Raw genomic sequence first — 15,877 nt, 5'->3', positions numbered from 1 at the left:
GGTATTGTATTGATGAGCCGAGAGGTAATGTGACATTTTTATAGGTCTCTGGTCAGACCCCATTTGCAGTAGTGTGCTCAGTTCTGGTCAGCTCACTGCAGGAAGGATGTGGAAACTATAGAGTTGGTGCAGATCATACTTATAAGAATGTTACCTGGATTGGAGAGCATGCCCTATGAGAATAGGTTGACTGAAACTGTATTTTCTCCTTGGAGCGAAGGAAGAAGCGAGGTTACCCCATAAAGGTGTTTAAGAAGATGAAAGACATTGATCATGTGGATAGTCAGAAGCCTTTTCACAGGGCTGAAATGGCTAGCACGAGAGGGCACAGTTTTAAGGTGCTTGGAAATATGTACAGAAGAGTTGTCAGGGGCAAGTCTTTTTACACAGAGGATGGTGAGTGCATGGAATAGGCTGCCAGCGACGGTGGTGGGGTCCGATACGATAGTTTTTTTAAAGAGACTACTGGATAGGTTCATGGAGCCAAGAAAAAAAAGAGGGCTTTTGGTAAATACGCCTTGTTCGGCAGAGTATCGTGGGCTGAAGGGCATGCATTGTGCTGTAAGTTTTCTATGTTTCTCTGTTTCTGTTATTACTGAGGTAACTCTAGGTGCAAAATTTTCATTATGGAGTCTGTATTTTCAGGCTACCTTCACCTTCAGTCTACCAATGAATATTATAGTATCTGAGCTGCACGGATATAAATATAATACAATTTTCCTGTCCTGTGAACTCGGTTCGATATAGTTAACCACGACACTGCATCGGTGACAATGCCATACTTTGAAATATAGTAACATTTGAGGATTTAGACTGACTTTACTAATTAAAATGTTGCACTGGCAACTCAATCCTTCCACGAAGGATGGCCTAGAGAAAGTTATAATGTTTTTATAATATTGATCAAATGCCAAAGTTAGTCCTGTCACGTGTATAGCATTTCCTTTCTTCTGTGAAGTCATACGATGGAAAACTTACGTTAGTGTTAAGGACCGGAGAAGTGGAATGATGAGGGTTACCCCTGAGCTTTTTTTTTTAAAGCTTGTCAGTATATACATTGCAGTATTGTGTTCACAGAAGTATACATTTTAACAATGACCTTTTGGGTAAGAATCTGGACGAGAAAATTGACCCAAGATTTTTTTTTAAGCAAGAATACTGCATGCTACCAAATATAGATTCGGCATTTCAATATCTCAGGGGAGATAATAAGTAAAATCCCCCATTGCAGGTGTTTCCTGCTAGCTCAAGTGAAACAAAATTTTGCAGAGACGTTGCTGCGCTGCTGCAGAATGTTGCAGCCGTTTCTGTATACAGGGAATGAAATGGATATACATTAGTCACAATAATTAATTTTTACAATCTCAATAAATTCTTGTAAATAGTTGGTGCGGAAAACAATACGTAGCTTATGTTGAATATCTTTTAATACTGTAAAGCAATAGTATGGGTCATTGCATTTCCTAAAATCCTTGGCAAGTAGGCATATGCTCAAGGTCAATACATTTTGTCATTTTTCTGTAGCAGTTCTGAGAGGCAGCTTCTGTCAAAATCAATTAGTGTGGAATTTTAGAATCGCAATTATCTCTACTCAGCAGTGCAGAGTATACTCGACTGTAAAATCAGACGAAATAAAACAAACAGTTCATTCCAAATGGATGAATTCGACAAGATAGCCCAAGTTCTTATATAAAGTTAACAAAAATTAATCCGATTCACATTGGTAATAGAAAATTAATATAAAAATAGTCGTTCAGGCGTGATTTTGAGTTTCATATTTCGCACATGGGAAGCATCAGTGCAGTTTGTAAAGGAGTGGAATTGTCCTGGGTCATTGGAAAATATTTTGAAGGCATAAATCTAAATTGTTTTTAGTCATTCAAGCTTATCAGGGACAATAGTATTTCAGGATGCTTCACTTGCGTTGTTATTGTTTATTGAATTAAGTAGAACAACAGAATGTAGAGTTAACAGAAGTAATATAAAAAGCTCTATCACATCGATGGACAAAGTTCTGAGGCATTGGTCAAGAATGGATATATATTATTCTTCCTAACCGTCCATAAATATTCCTGTTTACTAGATTTACCAGCATTTGATTTTCCAAAGACGTGATAATTAATTTCGGAATAGATCATTTCTGTTCTATTTGTCATCGGCCTTCTCAACTGCCTTTCGTTTTGAATGTGTACATTTCCATCTATTCGATGGGAACGTGTCAGCTTTCTTTAAAAAAAACAACATTCTTGATGTCAGAAAGTTTAGGCTGTGTACACAGCTCAACATAGTCTATGCATGGCCTTTTGAATGCTTCTAAAATTTCAAACATGATTTGTTTTCCTTTCACCGTGCAATAACTTTTATTTCAGCTCTAGTCCAGAAACCGTCCAGTCCATCCTCTCCTCCCGCTGGTGCGAAAAGAAAATATGTAACACGAGCCTCAGGACCCACAACACCAGCATCAGAATCAGAACAGTTACTTTTCCTTAACCATCAGTCTTTTGAATCAGAGTGATGACATCACTTAACTTCACCCTCCCTATCGCTGAGATGTTCTTACGGTCTATGAACAAATTTTATCAATGAATCATCAATCGGCACTCATTTAATGTTATCGATATGTGTTGCTTATTTATTTGTCATCACCATCATTATTATGTTTTGCATGTGCACAATTGGTTGTCCTTTGCACGCTGATTGGTTGTGATGTTTCATTGACTATGTCGTATTTCATTATATTGCTTTTCTTGGAATAGTGTGTACGCCCACAGGAAAACATATCTCAGTGTTGCAAATGCTGAAAGTGAAACACTTTGATAATAAATATGCTTTGAGCTTTAAAGAGAACTACAGGTGAATTGGCCAGAGAAAATCGAATATAAAAAGGTACGGAAGACGAACAGGAATTGCGTACATAATTTCTGTGGAGAACACAACACCGAATATTACTCATTCCCTCTGCTTGCACATTTCTCGTCTCTCCATCCTTGCAACTACAACTGCCCATATGAAAGTCTTTTAAAGGGAAGTGACCTATCTGCTTTCACTGGTAACCCTGGCAACATTTTGTCGGTACCCAGGTTTCTTGGGAAATCAACATGCCCCAAACATTCCTATTAAACATTCAATCCCCTGAGCTTAAAGCTATGCACCGTTCTGTTTAATTTTCAAACATGGGAATGAGATTCACGCTGCCAGTCCCATGCATATCTCCAATAATTTGATTTTTTTTTAATGTCAGGCCTTTCCGCGAAGTAATGCTAGAGACCTGGTAACCCCAACATAATGAGTTCAAGTAACCTCATTCGGTGCCGAGTGGGAGACTTAGGAGTCATCGAGATGGGGAGCATATTGAAAAAAAATACTAAACACTTTGAATAAGCCTTGCAAACAATTGGAAAATTAAAAACTTTGAAAACATAAAGAATAGTCTTTGGGAAACAATGTAATGATGAAGCTTGAAACCTAGAGAAGGAGACATTTTTTTTTTTCAAATCTTGCACAGTGTTTGAACTTTCACAATTGTTTTCCAGAGGCAGTTAGGATATTTTCTCAATTTTACAGTTCAAGTCTGTATACACAGGTTTCTTTCATCGTTACGATAGCTGGTTCTCTGTTGACCTATTTAATGTGTCACATTAAAATTCAATTTTCCCGGTCTGAACCCTGACGTTCATCAAGAGCTTAAAATACTTTTGATAGGATTAATTTTCTTGTGTAAAACTCCAGCCAGGGATCAGCATTTTATGTAGGGCTCTTCCAGAATTTACACGATTTACTTGAATGATGATTTGTTGAATTTATTGACAAGTTTGCTTGAAGCGCACATTTGCTATGCAGACCTAAGTCACGGGACAATAAAGTTGGGAATCTGAGTAATGAGGAATCTGAGTTGAGGAATCTGAAGCTTGGAATGGATAGCGGAAAAAAAAACGAAAAAAAAAACTTAATGTAAACCAGAGAATCTTGGAATGTAAACCTGGGAATCTGGTAATGTAGTGTCCGGACATGCACTCGAAATAAAGAAGCCCTCTCCTGAAGCTACCAATGTTAAAACGTCACTGTTCACATTTCGCTAAGTCCATTACTAAGCAAGATCCTTCTGTCACATGGAGATGAGAAACAAAAGTTCATACATAGGAATTCTAAAGGAACATTATTGTCTCGGGGAATCATTCTGACCAATGAATCTTATGGCCAAGATCAGCTGCCGTCTCTTTGCTGAGACCATCTTTGTGTGGTCGAGACTTGCTGTCCTCAGGATCGGATATAGCCCAAGTGCGGGTTGAGAGACACGGAAGTAGGTCGATAGTTCACAGATTTTAATGCAAACAATGTTAAAGGGAAAAGAAAACAATCAACGCTAGACCAAACAGGACCGTTAACTAAAACTCTCAAATAGGAAACGAAGCCTACTTTGCGGCTGAATAGAACACCAAACAGAAAACGAATACCGCTGGTCTTCAGAGTCAGTTGACTCGACAGTACAATTTCTCAGGCAAGGTGGAAAGCAAGCAGGCATCGAAGCGTTGCTATGCCCATGTCTCGACAAATACTACGAAAAAACGAATGGAGTTAAATATTCTCACAATGAAATAAAAAATTAACTGTTTCGTGCATATTCACGAGCACAATTGCTGCCTGTGTTGCGCTGCCGATTTCGTGGTTGTGATACTACAATCCTGGCAGCATCCTGTTAAAACTCCTCTGACCATGTACAAAACTTTCATGTGTTTACAAAATTTGATGATAATGGAACACCATATCCAGACGCGTCGAACATCATGTAATCCTCGGTCTTATACTTGGTGCCTTCAGCGATGGTGTTATGGATGCAATGTGTCACCTTTTCCAACCGCTGAACTATTGGATTTGAATCCCAAGATCCCCATACGACCATCTGTTTTTACTTTCTCGTTCTCTTGTCTGCACCAGATGCAACATTTCACACTTGCCGATGCGGAATTCGAATAACCATTTTTCACCAGGAAGTGTTAGTGATCCGTAGCCTGTGGAATCAGTGATTATACTGTTTCCTCTGCACATCTTCGCCATTTTTGCATCATCTTCCAGGTTATTAACAAAACATCTTTTTACGTCTGCAAATACCTGGATACATATATCCAGCCAAAAAATCCCTTCCACCACTGCCATTGCAATTTATGTGTAAAGCATTTCAGACTGCAAACTATCAAATGACTGTACTTTCCATGACCCTTAGTTTTCATGATCAACCCAGCAACATGTATATATTTAAATGCATTTATATACTTCAGCTAGACAACATCAAGGCATAACCACCATCAATCATCTTGGTCACAATCTACTGTCCTCTGCGCAGCTTTTAAAAGATGACTTATCCCACACAAAGATATTCTGGTTGCTACTAATATCTTGAGATCTTCCAAAATGTGATGAGGTCTATTATTTATATTCCACGCCAATATTTTAAAACACTAATGTGATAGTCAACAGTCTATAACTTCCGGGATTTCCCTCAACCCCTTCTTAATCACTCATTTGGTAATTTCCCTCGTTGCATAGTTAGCTCCACGAAAAAAAAGAAATAAAAAAGTCCTGTCTTATACTGGAGCAGACATGCCATTTCGCTATTCAACCTATTATTCTGAATTTCTGATTCTTTTCATCTAACTTGCAAAGTTCATGTTTATAGCATATTGCCCTTTCTAATATTTTGTTTAAGTGTTTCTATATATTACTAAAACGGCTAGACAATTTAATTTCCCTGAATTTTATCAATGCTTGTTTTTGCTTTCTATCGATATATTGAGAGCCAATAACATAATACGTCCAGTGTGACTTCAACTTTCCAGCCTTACCCATTTTGCATTAGTGAATATTTGTCTGTTGTGAATAATGCCGTGGTATTCCCTTAATTAGTCACATAACTCACTCATCATTTTACTTCTATTAATATCATTACCGGCGTGTTGAAATCCTGGACTGCTTAGCAGTCGGTCCGTTCCCAGTCGCAAACATGTCTCTGTCATTTGACCACCATCATAGTTTAATGCACAAATTAATGTTCTGGTTCCAGATGTCTTTTCTCTAATTCCCACTGTGTTGAACTAGATAACATGTTAGACCTATCATGTACGCTGAATTCTTCCTGCCCGTCTTCATTTCGTCATTCTTCTCAGAATCTTTACACTTTTCTGCATCTCTACATCGGACGTGCATCCTGGGTTTTCACTATCTTCAAACTGGTTTAACTTCCACACCGTGTACAAACTGTGAACCTCCCTAAAAGGGAATCTATGCCCTTCTGGTAGTGCCACATCCCATTCTTTCCATATGGGTTGCAGCTGCCCAGGAGGACACCTAATAGCTAGTATCGCTAAAACCTAAAATCTGCGCCAAATTCTGTCACATGCAATGAACTACACTATTCTTCAATGATAAACCTCAGCAGTATATGCCACGAGCAGTAAACCACCAATTTTAAACTTGGTATTCCTACCTTTTAACTCCTGCCCGTCACTAAATTATATTTGAGAACCCATATAGTTCCCTTTTACTTTGGGGCCAATGGTGCTAAACCAATTGCAATACACACTCACCAAGATAATGCACAATGCCCGCTCATAATTACTTGAGCCTGAGACCAGTAAGAAGGCATATTATTCTCGATTATTTTTTGGGACCACAAAGCTGCTTCATGTATATCTGCCTTAAGAATTTCTTATCGCCCGAGCTCCCCACAAATCAGCAGTGGAAGAAGATCGGATTTCTCTTTCAGGCGTCTGCTACTGTTTTCCCTGAAGCGATACACCAAATGAACTCCGAGGTATCCCTAGGATATTCATAGCCCAAAGTTGAACCCAGCGGCCGCACATGAACCTCCAGGGCTTCACGAAGAAATTGGTTGCGGTGATGCTGCAAGCCTTTTATCTTTAGTTTCATTTTAAAGACGTGCTTACTTACGAGCAAATTTCCAAGCGATACAGATTCCTCAGCTCTGCTGCATTGTGTTTCTCAGTTGCCATTCTTCATTGCATTGGAAGCTCTTCGCCTCCTAGCAGTTGGTTTCCTCTCACTGCAACGTAGAAAATGTTGGAAAATGTTCTTATAAGCATCCAGTTGCCTGTTCCAATACGAAAATAAGCGGAAAGATGAACTCCGTGAACAGTGTGTTGGTCGGGGTGGTGTGGGGGGGGGGGGACGGTTCTGATAAACTCTAAGTAGTTTGAGTGTCAGGGGGACCAAGACGGAATTTAATGTGCAAAAACGGCAAAAAAAGGACAATAACGGTGCTATCATAGATTTCAAGGCAAAGAACATGGAAGTGAATAATCGAGATGCATCCGGAGATAAAACATTTTTTATTTAGCGATTTTGGATGGATATAAAATAACGTATTTGAAATATTTTGATGTATAAAATAGAAGAGAAAACAAATTATTTTTGTTCTTCTTGGAGAAAGTCGGAGTCCGGACAAGATCACTGACAAAATTGTCAAAGTGGCGAACTGCATGATCTTGGCAAAGAGGGAGAGTAGAACGGTGCTCTCAGAGATAGCCCACCGGATCAGAAATACTCGTTGCAATGATATGAACAGCCAACTCCTGTGCCGTAAGCTTCTATAATTGCAGATTTTTTTTTTTACTATGTAGGAACCGCGTCGTTGAATCATTTTTTTTAGATTATCTGAGTTCATTGCTTTCTCAGGAGGAGGCCAATGAAAGAAGTCGAACCCATCAAATCCAGTAATGGGCAAGTCCTTTTCCATTGGTGCGTTTCAGCAAATTGCAATTCGCGAGCCAATTGTGTTAAAATCTATTGGATACTGAGAGAGAAGTATTAAATACTCATAAAACGCGAAAAATGCGTTTAGATTAATCATTCAATGACTTCTGCGCCTACTTGGTTAACATACGGGACCGATCGCTCAAACCGACGGCCGAGAGAATGCTGCGATTTACCTTGGCGATAATGTTCTTGCAGATCTGTAATTGTGAGTTTATTAACAACAATTATTGAACATATTCTTTAATCATTAATATCCACGCTCGGGTAGGGTTGCAACATTGTCACTGAAATAGTGGAATAGAAAACAAAAACAGTAAAATAAAATGTTCTCTTATTTTATGTTTGTTATAAATGAATGTCGAAAGAGTAAAAACAAATGTAGAAATATAGGTTTCGCCGTGCGAATGTCGCGTCAAAATCAATGTTTCATGTGCTTCAGAAAATTGGAACAGCGTGTTGAAGTTGGTATTTACTTTGCAGTTTTTGTTTCCCTTGTGTAAGCAAATTTTCATCTTTATCACTGGCAGTACAAATGCTTTTATTAATTACATGGACATGCAATTTTGTTTCTGTCAATCACTTCACCATAAAATTACTCCGAAGGTTAACTATATTGTATCGGCTGGAAATTTCCCACATTAGCGAACAAAATGCTGCTGTCATTTAATTTTCCAAACAACCTATTAATCGGTGTTCATAAAAACTGTGGAGTAGTCACTCTTGGAAAACAACGAATCGGATTTCACAGTATCTAACTCCCTGAATGCGAGAAACAAACAAAGTTACACCTGCTCTTCTTGTTTGAACTCTCGTACACATTTCTATCGTTGATCATTAACATTTGCAGCTCTTTCAAAGAGTATGTTGCAAAGTCAAATGAACAAGTTCATCTAATATGTACAGTCTCAGGCATTAGTAAATATTTTCGTATATTACAATATTGAAATCGTTCTAAAATATAACGAGTGAATAGTTATGAATTATTCTCAATGGAGTGACATTTTATATCAAACTGAATACTAAATTTTACATGTTTGTGCGGTCGAAGCAAAAAAACACCAACCATATTTTTTGCAGTGCATGTTTCCGTGTTCCATTTGGAAGTCTGAGACAAGTATTAACATTATGAACTGTGCATTCCCTTTTCTTCTGCAGATTCAACTTATCGTGTAGATTTTAGTGGGAAATGTTTTATTTATCTAATTTTACGTACTTTATCTAAAAAGCATAATGCTTTACTGCCGTACAATGGAAAACCCTAAGAAACATCAGGATGGAATGGACGACAAAGGAAATTAACAGTAAGGCAGAGTACACGGCATTTGTTGAAGGAATAAAGAAGTACAATGTTCTGTTTCTCTTAACGCAGATACATCCTAATCTGACGCGTATTTTTGAGTTTTATCTCGCTGGCTTAATACTTGTTTGCGGTTTATTAAATTAAAACTGGATATAAGTAATAAATCAAATTATATTCGTAGATGTTTTAAGCTCAGGGAAACAGCGAAGAGCATGGAATATGTTTAATGATTATTTTGTTGATCTTGTTGTGTACCCAATAACAATGACTGATACTGTCGCCCTCTGCAAAATGTGGCTGTTGGCAGCTCTCTAAAGATAATATGTGATTACCTGCGGTGAATACACGTTATCATTTAAGAATACTTTCTTCGGTCACTACTTAAATGAAAGTACTCTATTCCGAGGAATTTCTCTGTGGAAACTGATGACTTTATTTCACACTTTCAAAGCTGAGTTATATTGTCAAACACTCAAACAACGCTCATTTTTCATGGTCCCTTCTATCAATCCCCCACCTTGCTATTTACGTCAGGATTTGGGCCTCAATCCCCTCGTTTAGTTTCCAAACATTCCCAGATTCCAACTACACACACTTGCTTTCCATCAGAAAATGCAAGATAAACGCCCTGAGATGACAACAAGGAACTGCCAGTTCGTTCGTTGACTCCGGTTTGAGTGACCTCGTTTCATGGTTCTTAGGACTGCCATTTTTAAGTCTAGCATAGCTCCTGGATACCGATTCTATGCTCGTTATGTCTATAACGCCTCCCGACGCTGTCTCAGCGCCCGTGTTCTGCACTTCGGTTCATCCACTCCCGCGATCGTGTAATATCATTTTGGCCATCGGGCCTTCAAGTCCGTGCCGAGCAGCAAACACCGAAATACCATGAATCCTATTTTAGAATTTTTCTTCTCTTTAAATCCCCGTCCATAGATTCTGCCAAACACCAACATACCGAATAGCACGCTGACTCCCGTGGGCCAGATTCCGGGATATTTCGGAACGAATCCTTAGCATTCTTAAGTGGGAAACTAAACCGCCATAAATAGTTGTCTATGTGGGTACAAATGCTATAGGTAGGACAAGTTACTACATCTTACAGAGTGAGTCGAACGAGTTAGATGCTCGGTTAAAGTGAAGAATTTCTATGGTTGTGATCTCAGGATTGATACCCGTGCCACGTGTTGGAACTAGAAATATTAAACTGTTTATTACGTGGCTAAGGAGTACGTGTAGGAAGGACGGTATACGGAATTTGGATCATTGGTCTCTCTTAGAGCGAATGTGGGACCTGTACAGAAGGAACTGTTTGCTGCTGAACGCGGGGAGTCTAATATCCAGCAGAACGTTTGTTAATGATGTACAGTAGGACTTAAACTGGAGCTGCAGAGGAGTTGGAATCTCAGTGTAAGAACAGTTATTGGAGTGGCTTTGGTAGCAGATGTTGATACGACCACAGACAAAATTAGGAATGAAAATATTGAGCATGTTGTGACTAGTGTCTAGAACCCTATATGTTTCGAAGCAAGAAAATTTGTAGGAAAGGCGGATGATAATGCTGTTTACAGGGTAGCTGGTTTACAACCTCAGGCATGCGTAGTAAGGAGAGGTTCTTTATGGGCAAAAGTTCAGTCAACAGGATGAGTTGGAAAGTACATGCCGGACAAAATTGAAAAGAGTGAATTCAGGACTCAAGGTGCTATATTTGAATGCGCTTTGCATGTGGAATAAGATTAATAAACTTGCAGTCCAATTTCAGAATGAGAAATATGATATTTCAGCCATTGCAAAACCAGGACTTCATGAAGATTATATCTGGGAGTTAAATTTCCTAACGTACACGTTGTACCAAAGGATATGCTTGGTGGCAGACAGAGCGGCGTGGATCTGATGGTAAAATAGAAAACCAAACATTAGAAAGAGCTGGCATCGGGTCGAAAGATGATAAATCATTGTGGATAGAGCTGAGAAACAGCGAGGGTAAAAGGACCATAATGGGAGATTCATACAGATTCCCAAACAGTTGTAAGTATGTTCTGCAAATTACAAGGGAAGGTAGAAAATGCATGACAATCGAAAAAATAAAATACATTGTCATGGGCGATTTCAATATTCATGAGGATTGGGAAGATTACGTCTATGCTGGAAACTAGCAGTGTGGATGTAACGAGTGCCTAAAAGGTGACGTTTTGGAGCAGGTCACAGGTGAGCCCACTAGGTAATCAGCTATTCAGGTATAGGTGTGTGCAATGAACTAGAGTTTATCAGAAAGCTTAAAGAAAAATAATCCTTCGGGTAGAATTGATCATGATATGATCGAATTCACCAGTAAATTTGAAGAGGAGGAGTAACATTTAAAATTATCTTTATCACACTGGAGGAAATGGAATTACCGTGGTATGAGAGAGCAGTTACTGAAAATTAATTGGAAAACAACACTGGCAGAGCTGATGGCATAGTATAAATGTCTGCTAATTTTGAAAGCAAATCGGAAAGCACAGGATAATAATATCCCAATGAGGAACAGGTATTCGTAAGGAAAGATTACACAACCGTGGCTATCAAGGAATGTTAGAGCCAGCGTAAAAAAAAAGAGAAAACTTATAATAGAGCAAAAATGTTTCTTCAGACAAGTAACGTGTAAAAGAGTGGGTATCCGATAGCTGTTTTTTTTTACAGTTGTATTAATGGCGGGTAAGCAAACGGCGGAAAAACTGCCTTAGCATTTTGCATGAGTCTTCACTATGGAAGTGAATAGAAGTGTGGGGAATGTTCCCTGTTTCATGGGTCATGAAGTGTGTGAATTTACCATTAGCAGAGAGCAGTTTCTTGGGAAACTAAATTGTCGTAAGAGAGGTCTGTCAACTGGGTCACGTTTCTGGAAGGGGGAGAAGCAGAAGAAAATAAATGACAGTACAGTCATCTAGCCTCAGATGTTAGGAAGATGTTGAAGTCGGTTATTAAAGTCGAAATTGCACGGTAATTCAAAGCACATGATAAAATAGGCGGCAGTCAGTTTCCTAAAGGGGAAATATTGCCTTAGAAATCTATTAGAATTCTTTGTAGAAATAACAAACAGGATGGACAAAGGTGAATCATTGGATGTTGTGTACTTAGATTTTTGAAAGACCTTTGTCAAGCTGCCATGCATGAGGCTGCATAACAAGTTAGGAGCATTTACTTTTACAGAAAATAATTTAGCATGGAGAAAGCAATGGCTGATTGGCAGGAGGCAAAGAATGAGAATTTAAAGCAGCGATTTGTGGCTGGCTGCGGTCAGTTTGGTATTCCACAGGTGACTACTTTTGGACCGTTTCCATATTACGCTAAATATCAAAGATTTGTATGATGATTTTGATAGATTCTTTGCAGTTTGCAGATGATATGAAGATACGTGGTGGGCCAGGCAGTTCGCAGGAAGTACAAAGGCTATAACAAAGTCTTCAACGCCTGAAGACTATGGACAGAAAATGCAGTAAATGATATAACTTATCGGAATGCATATCGTCGTGCACTTTGTTAAAATAAAGTAAAATGTTGGCTATTTTTCTAACTTAATATTAAATCCGAAAGAAACAAAATCTGTGACTCAAAAGGACTTAACAGTCCTAGTCCAGGATTCTGTAAAGGCTACCTTGCAGATAGAGTCTCTGGTGAGGATGGCAACAGCGATATTAGCATTCCATTCAAGAAGATTAGAATATAAAAGATCTACTGCGGAAAAGTTACAAACCAAAGGTGGGGACTTCCTTGGAGTTCTGAGAACATATTGGACCCCTTATATTAGAAAGGATCTGCTGAAGCTAGAGAAGGTTCAAAGGAGGTTCAAATATAATTCCAGTTTTGAACGGCGTGACACATGAAGAAGACTTTGAATGTGCATTCTCTAGAATACAGAAGAATGAGCTGCCGCTAAATTAAAAACTATCAACTGGTGAAATGCCTTAATAGAAGGCAGATGATCTTTATAATGGTGGGAGAGTCTAAAACCACAGAACACAGCTTTTAAAAACGGATATGAAGAGGAATTTCTTTTCACTAGTGAATGGAAATTTCCTGGAATTATTTGTCTCAAGCAGAGGTGGAAACCAAGTCTTTATGCATATTTGAGGAGGAGGTTGATGTATTCTTTGTTGGCAAGGGGATGGCGTGATATGGTAAGATGGCAGGAGATTTGGGCTAAGAGGAAATTTAGTTCAGTCAGGATGAAATGACAGTCAGAATCTGCTAATTCTGCTCTGATGTAATATGGTCTTTTGCACATACAGCAGGAGCAATTTATAGTTCTCAGTAACTTAACATGATGCATACATCCGGGAAGTTGGCAAAGCCCGTGTGTCAGATGGAGAATGTGCTAATCCGCAAAAGGGATAATTCAGATTAGGATAGAACGCCGATCTCCTTTTCCCGAATTCAGTGTATCATTTATGGAAACGTACTACAAGTATCCCTTACGAATGATGATCAACACAGTCGTGTTGCAACTGTGCAGTTGTAGAGACACATATTTGATTCTAACCCACGCTGCTGTCTGCGAGATATGCAGAGTATGTTTTCTTATGTGCTGCCTGTTTCTTCCAGTACGCTGGTATCTTCCAACAAGTGATGGCTTGCTGATTCGTAGGCCAACTGGAAGCCATAAACTATTCTTCAGTGGAAAAAAACTATCATGCATAGAGCAGTTAGTGGGATGTCGTGAGATGTACCAAGTACAGGATGATGGAAAATATACGAAGAGGAACTAAACTGTTCGTTCTTCAGAATTAAACGTCGACAAGAAAGCTTGATTGGTTTATTTCCTATCGTCAGCTAAGAGTAATTCAAAGTTTATTTTCCCTCAATGCACAGCGAAGAGGTTTAAACAGCAGTTGAACTGGGGTGATAATGTTTCAACCGTCAAGAAAAATAAAGAAATGATTAGCATTGTTTGCTTGCAATATGTAGTTCGACATGCACAGTGACATGTGCCGTTTGCGTCAAATACATTCAGTGAGGCTTGGTTTCGGCTGCGCAATGATAAGTTGAAGAGTGGCATTGCACTCGAGCAAAGGAAATAAATTGAACAACATTCACAAATTATAATATTGGCGTTGAATTCGTGCATATAACCATGCGTTTTCAACTTGTTAGCAAGAAAATAGCAATGCGTCAGACGGTTCCTGTCAATGGAGCAAAGTTGATCGGGCACTTCGACTGGGAGGAGATCGTAATCAGTTCATGCTGCTTAACCCAGCGTACCAACAAGCACAGATATAAGTATTAGAATATAATTCTGTGAATATCCACAAACAAATACGAACAGACAAATTAAATATGTAGTAATTAAATTCACAGATTGGAAAGCAGGTTTATTTTTGGGCTGGGTAACTTCATAATCCGCATTCAAGTTGCTTTTTACACGGAAAACAATTTTATACAAGGGTGTTATGCAAGTATTGTGAGAGGAATAACTTCCCGTGATTTGTATCCGAAAATATATGAGTGGCAGTAAACTATGTGATTAGATGGATGGGGCCGTCAAAGGGATAACTTAATGTTGGTTTTGCTTTTCATTTTATATTTATTGTAAGAATCGCAGCGGCGTATTCAGAGCCACCAATGCAAGCACTACATGAGACCAAAGAGGTCGGAGGCCGGTACTGGGAGGGCGGGGGTGGAGTTGAATGGGTCCGGAGTATGTGGGGATTGCGATTATGATGTGGCGGGTATTTTTAATATTGAATGCATATTAATATGCTATCCCTCTTACCATGACTTCCTATTCACACAAGTACACCAGACCCTTAACGTCACAGACAAATGGATTGACTTTATTCATTACATCCTTCACATACATCAGGAGTAAACATCTTTACATTACGTCACCATATAAATGTGTAATGTGTAATCTAAATAATTTAAAATAATTTATACTAAATAGAACAGTCAATGGATTTTAGATTACACTCAAATCAGTGTGAGTTAATTAGTCAAATGGTCTGGTGGAAGAAGCTGTTCTGGAGCCCTTTAGCAAATCTAATTCTACATTTCTTTTTTCAGGCCGCCGACAGGATCCTCAGCTCGAGCCGTCAGGTAAACGCGCTAAATTCTCAGTAAGCGAAGGGCTTGTTTTTTTTTAAACTAGTTTTTACCGAGGATCGACATAAGAGGCGTCTCTTCTTCTCATGGAATGACGACCATCAGTAAACATCATGCAAGGCAGTGGGCAGAACCAGTATTTATTCCTGAACGTTAGAAAAAGAAAATAAAAATAAAACTCCTTATTCATTAGATTGACGTGGATGCTCAGCTCGATTCTTCTCCGATAGTGTCCAGTTTCAGGGATTCTGCACACCTGCAACTAGGTTCGATTGCCTGTTTGCAGAGGATTGCGTATAGTCGGGGCACTGACACAGAGCCTATCGACAGCTTTCCGAAGAGTAAAAACGACCTAGCAGTCTATGTTCCCTCTGAGCTGCGTGAGTGTGCGGACGCACAGTAAATGGAAACATAGGCACACTTAGCCGGTTTTGCCGCGCAGCTTGAAATGTATTCACATGTATACACTTAACATTTTACACAAATGTAAGGGCGTGTAAAACTCTGTTTTTAAATGTTTTAAATATTTTGTTAAGCCAAGCTGTAAAAGAAACTAGAGGGAACTTTGAAACAGATCATCTTGTTTTCCTCGGGGACACCCTATTGATTCCCTGGAATGACCGATTGACTTTCGGTTCTCCAGACATTATATAGTTCTTTGACTACTTTCGTCACGTTAAGAACCTCAGCAGGGGTTTGCACAGCCTGATATCCCTATTGATCATC

The sequence above is a fragment of the Hemitrygon akajei genome, chromosome 1 (genome assembly GCF_048418815.1).
Source record: "Hemitrygon akajei chromosome 1, sHemAka1.3, whole genome shotgun sequence".
Taxonomy (NCBI): Eukaryota; Metazoa; Chordata; class Chondrichthyes; order Myliobatiformes; family Dasyatidae; genus Hemitrygon; species Hemitrygon akajei.
The sequence above is the reverse complement of the archived record's forward strand: the minus strand, read 5'-3'. Positions refer to the sequence as shown.